Below are 11,003 nucleotides of genomic sequence, written 5' to 3' on the forward strand. Positions count from 1 at the left end.
GTTATTGTACTATACATACTCTTTTGTACATTGTTTTTACTTTGCGCTATATCTTGGGAATCTTTATCAGTTCATAAATGGCGTCTTCATATTTTTAATGGTTGCTTATTCCATTGAAGGACATTTAAATTGTTTCCACTATTTGCTATCACAAGTCATATTATATATGTCATTTTTATGATTTTGTACAACTCTAATTTTGAAAATCATAGGAATCTCTAAACAGATACGGAAAAAGCTCTTGATAAAGAACACCTATTGATGACAAGAAGACTTGGCAAACTAAGATCTCCTTACAACAAGCAAAAAAATTAAAATCCAGTGGAAAAATGTGCAAAGAATAGAAATGGGCAATTTGCAGAAGATGAAATCCTGAACCAGAAACATAAAAATGATCAGACTCATTGGTAATTAGAGAAATAAAAGGAAAACACTGAGAAAGAACTTTATACCCATCAGATAAGTGAGCCTTAGAAAGCTGAATCATGACAAGTTGGATCATGCAAGTCTCTGGGCTTTGAGGAGTCCGTGCTTGGCTAGTGAGTGTGAGACCATGTACGTAGCACACAGGATGGGGTCGGCACCACAGTCACCAGGACCCCATGTCTGCCTCAAGTCAAGAACACACAGCTGCGCAGCATCATGGGAATGGCTCTGGGAGGACTCTGGGAGGAGATGGGGAAGTAAGGATCTGGAAGGGGGAGACTGGCGAGCAGACAACAGCTACTCTCCACTTGAGTCTGAAGCCTGCTGATCTGGGTAGGTTGACCCTGCGGGAAGCCCCATTTGGGGCTGCCTCTGTGGGCCTGATGGTGGATTTGGGCCGTTGTTGGTTACAGGGACTTTCCAGGATCCCATCCCAGTTTACCTTGCCACATTTTCTTCCAAACAAACTTTCACACGCCCTATGCTACTCCTATATATTTTGCTCCCAACTCCCCAAACACAGTCACACCTTCATGTCATTTCACTGTGACAAGAATCACGGTGGATATTGAAGCAATGTGTCTTCATCATCAGAAACCTCTACTCCAAATCACACTGGACTCTCATAGCAAAAGCCATGTCAACTTAGTCATTCAGCTTCACTCATCGGTCCAGCCACCTCCCTCCATCACCACTGCATCACTACTCCTTCCTCATACTCACTGTAGCATCAAACGCTTGCATATGTGCACACACACTCACTCACACACACATGCCCCTCCCCCAGTCAGAGAGGGGTACGACAGCCTTCTGCAGTCCATGAGCGCTCAGTGTGCAGTAAGCAGACGCAGGTGCTGAGATGAACAGCAGACCTACATAGGCTTCGGTCTGGACCCAGAGGCCCTGGTGTGAGAGGATTCCCTGCTGGAGGCCAGAGGACCATGGATTTGCCAAAGACAGCTGAGATCCATTGTACCCCAGCATACACCAGTCCAGACAAGCGCTTAGTGGCAGAGACCAGCTGGCCAGCAAGGATTCACGGGCCTCCTTTTTCCTCTGTGCCACAGGTCATCTAGGGTGGGAGGAAATCTGAAACACTTTGAAAGCTGGACTAGACTGAGCTACAGTTCATTACAACTTTCCCACACTTAGCAGACATAAGGGCTTGTGAGAAGGATCGAAGAAACTATCTTTTAAAAACGTGCACATCTGAGAAGTGTGGGTGAATGATCTACTTGCTACACTATACTTATGCTCATTACATAAACTTAAGTGCCCTTCCTCCTCCCATTAGATAGAAGTAACTAGTGGTTTGGCCAGGTGCGTGGCTCATGCCTGTAATCCCAGCACTTTGGGAAGCCAAGGCAGGTGGATCACCTGAGGTCAAGAGTTTGAGACCAGCCAGACCAATATGTCGAAACCCTGTCTTTACTAAAAATACACAAATTAGCTGGGCGTGGTGGCAGACACCTGTATTCCCAGCTACTCGGGAGGCTGAAACAGGAGAATTGCTTGAACCTGGGAGGCAGAGGTTGTAGTGAGCTGAGATTGTGCCACTGCACACCAGCCTGGGTGACAGAGTGAGACTCCATCTAAAAAAAAAAGAAGCAACTAGTGCTTCAAAGTCGAGCCCAAATGCAGCCCACTGTGATTCTTTCTCCAGTCCCTGTGGCCTAAATTTAGCAAATCTTGTATGTGAAATGTTCTCCAATGCCTTTTGTTGGACTTCATTGATCCCTTCTCTGGCCTCCTATTACATATCATGAATGCTTCTTTTTCACTTCTGTGATGTGTCCTGAAACAGAGCCAGTTGCCCCTCTTCATGGATTTTAAGCTCCCGGAGGAAGGAACTGTGGCCTATGCATCTCCGTGTTCTGAACTGCGTCCTCTCAGGGCTTGGTCTGCTGGACACAGTCAGTACAGGTGTGACCCACTCAGTCAGTGCAGGCACATGGCCCCTAGGAAGCACTCACATGTGGAAGGTCTTATTACATTCATCTCTGATGCGGATCTATTTCTTTAAATATCATGACATATAAAATATCAAATTAAGAGAAATAGTGAAAAATTGTTATTAGATATTTAATTTTTGTTTAATTCATTTTACAAGTTTGACAAAATTTCATCCTGAGACGAAGCCTTGTGGGAGAGCCTGAAGAATTCACTGACCACAGCATTTCCTTGAGCAAATCTTTGCTGTGTTCTTGTTTCGCTGTAATATGGCAAGTTCTCCTTAGCTGATAATCCAGAACTTTAAAAATCGTTTTTTTAAAAATCTCCATAATAACTGGGAGCACGGATTGCTCACAATGGCCAACCTTTCTTCAAGTGTGGCCCACAGATTTTGCTGCTGCTGGGTGTCCACCTTTTATTCCATGGCACAGGTTGGAATGCTCTATTTCTGCCCACTCTGCTGGAGCTGAGCAAAACTGCATTCACCCCTGACAGCAGCTTTGGAGCCCATGGCCAGGAGACAGTTCAGGACCCTTGTCAGGGCCCGTGGAGTCCAGGGGCAGTGGGCAGTATGCTGGCATGGCAGGCAGCCCATCCTGGGTGCCTGCGATCTCCTCAGGAAATCAGTTTTGCAGATGGGGCCCTCAGTGGCATAGACACCAGTGCTAAGAGGTTGTCAGTCATTGCTTCAGCCCCTTTCAGACAGGACTGTCTGCTCTGTCAGTGCTGAGAGAAGTATAATGAAGAGTAAGAGCCTCAGGCTCTGTCCTCTAGGTGAGTTAGGCCATAATAGTAATGAAAGTGATGATGTAACTGTGTGTGTGTGTGTGTGTGTGTGTGTGTGTGTGTGTGTGTGTGTGTGTATGTATTATTTTTTAAAATTATTTAGACTGAGTCTCTCTCTGTCATTCAAGCTGGAGTGCAGTGGCGTAATCTCAGCTCACTGCAACCTCTGCTTCCCCTGTTCAAGAGATTCTCCTACCTTAGTCTCCAAGTAGTTGAGATTACAGGTGTGCACCCCTACACCTGGCTAATTCTTGTATTTGTAGTAGAGATGGGATTTTGCCATGTTGGCCAGGCTGGTCTCGAACTCTGGCTTCAGGCGATCCACCTGCCTTGGTCTCCCAAAGTACTGGGATTACAGGTGTGAGCCACCATGCCCAGCTGATGTAACTATTTATGATAAACATCTTATATGCCAAACCTTTCCATGGACTTTACATGGATGAGCACATTTAATCCTAATAATAGCCCGATAACCACATGAAGTTGGTACAATTTTTATACCTATTTTAGAGATGAAGAAACTGAAGGAAAGAGAAATTTAATCCTAATAATAGCCCGATAACCACATGAAGTTGGTACAATTTTTATACCTATTTTAGAGATGAAGAAACTGAAGGAAAGAGAAATTATGTATGTACAAAGTCACACTACTAAGAAATGATGGCAAAAAATTTCAGATACAGGGAGCGTATCAGTGGGGTTTTCTTTAACCTTTTTTGTAGCAGGCATAGTGGCTCACATAGTAATCCCAGGGTTTTGGGAGCCTGAGGAGGGAGAATCCCTTAAGCCCAGGAGTTCGAGGTTATAGTGAGCTATGATCTTGCTACTGCACTCCCACCTGGGTGACAGAGCAAGACCCTGACTCTAAAAATAAACCAAAAAATAAGTTTTTTGAATCACAGAGTCCTTTGAGAGTCTGTTTCCCAGAACAGTAATTAACAATCTCTGCCTCTCTCTTTGTCACACACACACACCAGGGTAAGCACACCCCTGCATGCACGCGCACATGCATGCGTGTGCATACACACACACACACACACACACACACACACACACACACACACACACACTTTTATATGCAGTTTCAGGGTATTCACAGAATCCCTGAGCCAGTCCCCATGGGCTCCATGGACACAGGGATTCCCCTGCCTGCCTCACGCAGATAAGCTCAATGCATGGATGACGGTGGACAACAGAGCACAAATGCAAGCAAGCCGTCAGGAGCAGCTGTGGGTAGCATGAAGGACACCCAGAGAGGGAAGAGGCAGGGATGCAGGGCTAAGCTGGGGATCTGAGGGACAGAGAGATGGCCCCACTCTGCCCTAGAGCTGGCTTCATCTTCCAGTGCATGCACAGAGCATGGTGGTTGCTCAGGCTTATCCTCCACTTCTTGGTATTGGTCATTCTTACAGCAAACAGAAGCCCCTCAGCCCACTGGAGAGCTGGTTGGAGAAGCCAGGAGTAGGGAATTCAGGGGCCCACTTCCTGAGTCCAGGTTGATGAATGACTCACTTGTGGGACCACAAAGCCATCAACACCTCTCTCCTCTTCCTCCCACACCTCAGAGGAACTTCATGCCATTGGTCTTAGATCTTGGTCTCTATTGATGTGCCAACCTCCCGCAACCACACTAGTGTGGGTGAGAGTGGGGGGTTCTGGTGTTTTCTTGAGTGCAGATTTTGGAGGCTGACAAAGCAGAAAGACAGCTGCTCTCCCTGAAAGTTGATGGAGGAAGCAGATGTGTGTTATGCTAGGAAAAAAATGGGACACTGTGGGGACAGCCTTACCCAGGGGCCCAGGAAAATTCCCTTAGAAAAAAGGTGGAGTTTAAGCTGAGACCCTGGTCAGTTAGCCTAGATTTAAGACTCAAGCTCCTCAGCCTCATCTTCTCAGACAAGCTTTTAGACCGCTGTTTCCAAATAGTGATTTCTCAAAATATTAATAGGTGTTATTTTTCTTTCTTTATTTTTTAAACTTTGAGCTATAATACACATCGAGAAAAGGATGCTTAACAAGTGTACAGTGAAATGGCTTAAAATAAACACCCAGGTGACCATCATTCAGAACAAGAAAAATAATATTTCTATTCCCCAGAAACCCACCACCTCTCCACATGCCCTTCCAGTCGGTTACCTTAAGGATATCGCTCCCTTGACTTTTTATGCCTTCATCTCCAACACACATAATCTTCAATCCATAATTTAGCTTTGTATGTTTTGAAATTTTATACAAATGAAAACATACAGTACGTATTCATCCATGAGATGAAAACCTCTTATGTTATTGCATGTAACTATGAAATTCCATTGTATGAATACACCACAATGTATCCTATACTAGAGATGGACATATGGGAGACTTCCAGCTTTTAGCTATTACAAAGAATGCTTTGTGAATATTTTTGTGTATGTCTCCTGGTGTACATTCACATACATTTCTAGAAGTGGAGTCCCTGGGTCATGGGGTGTACATAGCTTCCATTTTGCTGGGTAATGCCTTCCAAGGTAGTGGCACCAATTTGCACACCCTCACCCCACCATTTACAACGTATGAGAGTTCCTGTTGCCCCATATCCTTGCCAACACTTGGGGTAGTGTTACTATTAGTATATAGTAATAATATCTCATTGTGGTTTTAATGGAACTATTAATGAGGTTGAGCACCTTTCAGATGTTTATCACTTTGTTGTTGTGGTAATAGTATTTATTTTCTTTTTTTAGCTTTTTAGATTCAGGGGGTACGTGTGTGTTTGTTAAATACACGTGTAAAGGTGGGCATTGGGCTTCTAGTGTAACCATCACCCAAATACATTCATTGTCAATTTCCTCTTTTGAAATGCCTATTCAAATCTCTTGCTTGTTTCTGTACTGGGTTGACTTGTTCTTAATGGGACTCTTAGGAGTTACTTATGTGTTCTGTGTATTAGTTCTTTGACAGTTAAGTGTATTACATAGTATATTAGTCCATTCTCATTCGACATGCAAATAATTCTCATACTGCTATAAAGAACCGCCTGAGACAGGGTAATTTATAAAGGAAAGAGGTTTAATTGATTCACAGTTCAGCATAGCTGGGAAAGCCTCAGGAAACTTACAGTCAGGGCAGAAGGTGAAGGAGAAGAAAGACACCTTTACAAGGCGGCAGGAAGGAGAAGTGCTGAGCAAAGTGGGGAAGAGCCCCTTATAAAACCACCAGATCTTGTGAGAACTCACTCACTATCATGAGAACAGCATGGGGGAAAACACCCCCATGATTCAATTACCTCTACCTCGTCTGACAAGTGGGTATGATGAGGATAACAAGAGTTACAATTAAAGATGAGATCTGGGTGGGGACAGAAAGCCTAATCATGTCAAATAGTGAATATTCCAATACATGAAAATTATATATTTCTCCATTTATTTAGGTCTGCTTTAATTTCTCTCAATAGTGTTTCATAGTTTTCTATGTAGAGGACTTCAGAGAGTTTCATAGACTTATTTCTATGTACTTATTTCTAGGTACTTTTGATGTTATCATAAATGATACTTTTGAAAAAAATTCATTTTTAAAAAACTGCTGGTAAAGAGAAATATAATTGATTTTTGTATGCTGACTCTATAACAATCTTGCTAAACCATTTTATCAGTCTAAGAGTTTATCTGATGATTTTTAAATTTTATGTACTCAATCGTACAACATGCAAATAATGTCATAACTTTCCAATTGTCAGAACTTTTTTTTCGCTCCCTATTGCACTGGCTAAAACCTTCAGGACAATAGGAGTGGCATCAATGGCATTCTTGTCTCGTTTTCAATTTCAAAGGAACTCTTACAACATTTTACTGTTAAAGATGATATTTAATGTAGATTTTTTGGTAGCTCTCCATCAGACTGAGAAAATTTCTTTTTTTAAAAAAAATCATAAATAGGTACTTATTTTAACAAATGCCTTTTCTGCAATTACTGAGGTAATTAAAGAATTTTTCTTTTGTAGTCTATTAATGTGGAAATTTATCTTGATTCTATGTTTTATAGTTTTCCAGTTTTATGCAGTCACTCTCAATCTTAATGTTTAAAAATCTCTTTGCACATAGTAAACTTACATATTTTAAAGTCTATCTTATTTCAGTATCCAAAGACCCCTATGGATCTGTTTATATTCTTTATTTTCCTGCTGGTTATTGTGTATGCCTTATTTTCTGATGTGCCTGCTTATTTTTGCTTATGAACTATGTATTTATAATATTTTAAACAGGAAAAAAATAGAGACCAAGGATGATGTTATCTTCCTCCAGAGAGGATTTATGTTTATTTCTGCCAGATGCCTGGTGGCATTAACACCCAAGGTTGCTTGAGGGCACTCTCACTCCAGAGAGCTTTAATCTGTGTTCAGTGACTGACATAATTTAAGCTACAAACCCTGCAAGGGTTTATCTATTCTGGTCCACCTTCATTTCTAGAGTGCAGTCTTTGGGATGTACAATGTACAATGTACAATGCTCCACTAAGTGAGCACTTGGACCTTAATCCTGTCCCACAGCCCGCTGAAGTCATCAAAAGCATTTCTCTGCCTCTTAATTCCCCTCCTGAGTTGGCAAATGCCCCTAGGAGAAGCAGATCCAAATACTGGGCCATCTCCTTGGGACTCTGCTGCCCCCAGACCCCCAATGCTGGCCTGTTTTGTTAACTTTGATGCTTTCAAATGTAAGTTTTTCTTATGGCACATTGGCTCACACCTGTAATCCTAGCACTTTGGGAGGCTGAGGCGGGTGGATCACTTGAGGCCAGAAGTTCAAGACCAGGCTGGCCAACACGGTGAAACTCCATCTCTACTAAAAATACAAGTATTAGCTGGGTGCGGTGGCGTGCACCTGTAATCCCAGCTACTTGGGGGGCTGAGGCATGAGAATCACCTGAGCCTGGGAGGTGGAGGCTGCAGTGATCAGTGATCATGTCACTGTACTCCAGCCTGGGTGACAGAGCAAGGTTTTGTATTAAAAAAGAAAAAAAAGTAAGTTTTTCTATTTTTGTTCAATTTTTAAATTTTCAATAGAAATGTTAGTGTGAATTACTTAGCTTGCTATTACTGGAACTCCTTTATTGATTTTCTAGTGTTAAAATCAGTTTTGCTTTCCTGGAGTGAATCTGATTTGGACATGATTTATTATCTTTTTAAATGTTTTGCTGGATGAGATAAATCCCTAAAGTGTGCTTTCCAGGACCATGTGAAGAAAAATTAAGGTGGAAAGCTGGGAAGCAAGAGCCCTTGGCTAAGCATGTATTTCCCTTATGTTGCCTTGAATTTGTCATCTAACTAGCTACACTGCCTGAAATCTCACCAGAGAAGAGAAATCCCAAAGAGAAGTCTCTGTGTCACCAGGCCCCTCGTTATTTTTTTAAAATTATTTATTTACAGAAAGGGTCTCATTCTGTTGCCCAGGTTAGAGTGCAGTGGCATGCTCACAGCTTACTGAAGCCTGGACCTCCCGGGCTCAAGCAATTCTCCCACCTCAGTCTCCTGAGTAGCTGGGACTACAGGCACATGCCACCACGCCCAGCTAATTTTTGTGTTTTCTGAAGAGATGGGGTTTTGCCAATTGTTGAGGCTGGTCTTGAACTCCCAAAGTGTTGGGATTAGAGATGTGAGCCACTGCACCCAGCCCAGACCCCTCCGCTAAAGCAGAACACCCCACAGCAGTGTTAAGGGGCCAAGCCTCCTTAGTTTAATGAGACTATTTTCCTTCTAAATAGGACTCATTAGGACTCAGCCCCATTCAAAACATAAAACTGGTCATGGAAGGAGAAAAACCAGGAATTTTAGAATTTCTCCCAAACGCAGGTTGAGAAGGTCTATGAAGAGGCGATCCGGAGAGCCAGGCAGTGGGGCAGGTCAAAGGCAGCGCTCAGACCAAGCAGGGCAGGGCCTTTGGTCTCTGTTCAAATTTGAGGTGTAAGTTTCCCTGAATGTGACTTTGGGGCCTCCTGAATAGACAGACTGTTTTCCTCCAACAGCTGGGGGCACCTGAGACCTCGACCTGCACTCCTCATGGGCAATACCTCCAGAACACTGATGCCTCCCTTGCAGTTTTTATCAAATTCCTCCTTAAAATTTTATCAAATTTTAAGTGCCTTAAAAGGGCACTGGAGCTCTGAAAAGCAAGCCAGGCCCTGAGAACAGACAGACACAGTAACTGACACCAAGCCAGCTGACATATTTTATCTGGAAAATGCCTGAGCCAAAGCGAGCTCCTGGTCAAACACTGCACATTATCTGAAAACCAGGCCACCAGAACATGAGTCCAAAGAGGGCCATTGCTATATTGTTTCCTTCCTGTGGCTCTTGGGACTGCTGTATCCAGCAGGTCACCTGGCACTTTAGAGAAAGGGGGTACAGGAGAGACACGGAGAGTACAGCACAGGAGGAACACTCCATGTTCCACAGGAGGCCATGCTGCCCTGGAATTTAAAGTGCCACTCTGGGCCATTTGAATACCTTAGACTAACGAAGGATCCCCAGGCTAGGGGAATGAATGGTGTTGGGAGACCCTAGCAGAGAGTGGGATCTAGGTACTAGGAGAGAGTTCCCACCAGGCTGCCCACAGACCCTCCCTCTGGTTGCAAGTCCCTCAGGGAAGAAACAGAGGCTAATTGGTAAGCCATGAGGAGGGGCCTCCTCCCACAGAGGCCATCCCTTTTCTGGCACCCTCAAACCACTTCTGGAGCCTGGAATAAAGAGAATGCCGGCTGGGCGTGGTGGCTCATGCCTGTAATCCCAGCACTTTGGGAGGCCGAGGTGGGCGGATCACCTGAAGTCAGGAGTTCAAGATCAGCCTGGCCAACCTGGTGAAACTCCAGTTTCTACTGAAGATACAAAAAATTAGACAGGCATGGTGGTGGGTGCCTATAATCCCAGCTACTCAGGAGGCTGAGGCAGGAGAATTGCTTGAACCCAGGAGGTAGAGGTTGCAGTGAGCCGAGATTGTGCCACTGCACTGTAGCCTGGGCAACAGAGTGAGACTCTGTCTTAAAAAAAAAAAAAAAAAAGAGAGAGAGAGAATACGAATGACTATCAGAGCAAAGATTTCTCATGGGCCCTGATCTTAGCTATCATCTGAGGAACAGAGAAAAATAGTTATCTAAGAGGGAAAAATAAAAATAAAAACTAAAGCATTGTACTTATTTTCTTTCACATTTAATAACACAGAAAATAGTCACCTAACCTCACCAGCAATGAATAAAATACTTTCATTCTATCAGGCTCAACCAAAAAAGGGAATCTTTAATGGTGGGATTTCAAGTGTTTGCAAGCCTACGGGGAGCCATGGGGGAGTCAGCGAGGCCATCCCCTGCCCTGGACTACTTCCTAGAGGACCTCTACCCTGCATTTGGGCTGTAGCTGAGGACTGGGGTTTCTAGTACCTATGCACGCCGTGTGAGAATCTCTGATCCTCCTTCCCTACCCATGGCCAAAGTCTCAGGCCCTTCCAGTTCTGCTCATTCCTCAGGACTCAGACTCACCATGTCCCCCTAAGGTTCTCCCTGCTCAGGCCACAGTTGGTCAGAACATCCTGGTCCCATGCTCCCTGGTCAGGGCTCAGAGTACCCAGGTGCAGCTGGGCTGGCATCAGGACAAAGCCCTTTCCCCAGAGGCCAAGTCCGGCTGCACCTGACTTTGAGTGTAATGGCATATATTCATTAATATGCGTGACAGGGCCAGACGTGGTGGCTCACGCCTGTAATCCAAGCACTTTGGAGCCCAAGGCGGGCAGATAACCTGAGGTCAGGAGTTCAAGACCAGCCAGACCAACGTGGTGAAACCACGTCTTTAAAAAAAAAAAAATATATATATATATATA

The 11,003-nt window shown here is 44.0% G+C and overlaps 1 protein-coding gene across 2 annotated transcripts in view; it reads left to right on the forward strand.

The window, feature by feature from the left end:
• GABRR2 (gamma-aminobutyric acid type A receptor subunit rho2) overlaps positions 1-11,003 on the forward strand; it is a 51,793-nt gene that overhangs the window by 20,434 nt on the left and 20,356 nt on the right. The window lies entirely within an intron of this gene.

This window comes from Sapajus apella, unplaced genomic scaffold (genome assembly GCF_009761245.1).
Source record: "Sapajus apella isolate SASKATOON/1434 unplaced genomic scaffold, GSC_monkey_1.0 scaffold6, whole genome shotgun sequence".
Lineage (NCBI taxonomy): Eukaryota > Metazoa > Chordata > Mammalia > Primates > Cebidae > Sapajus > Sapajus apella.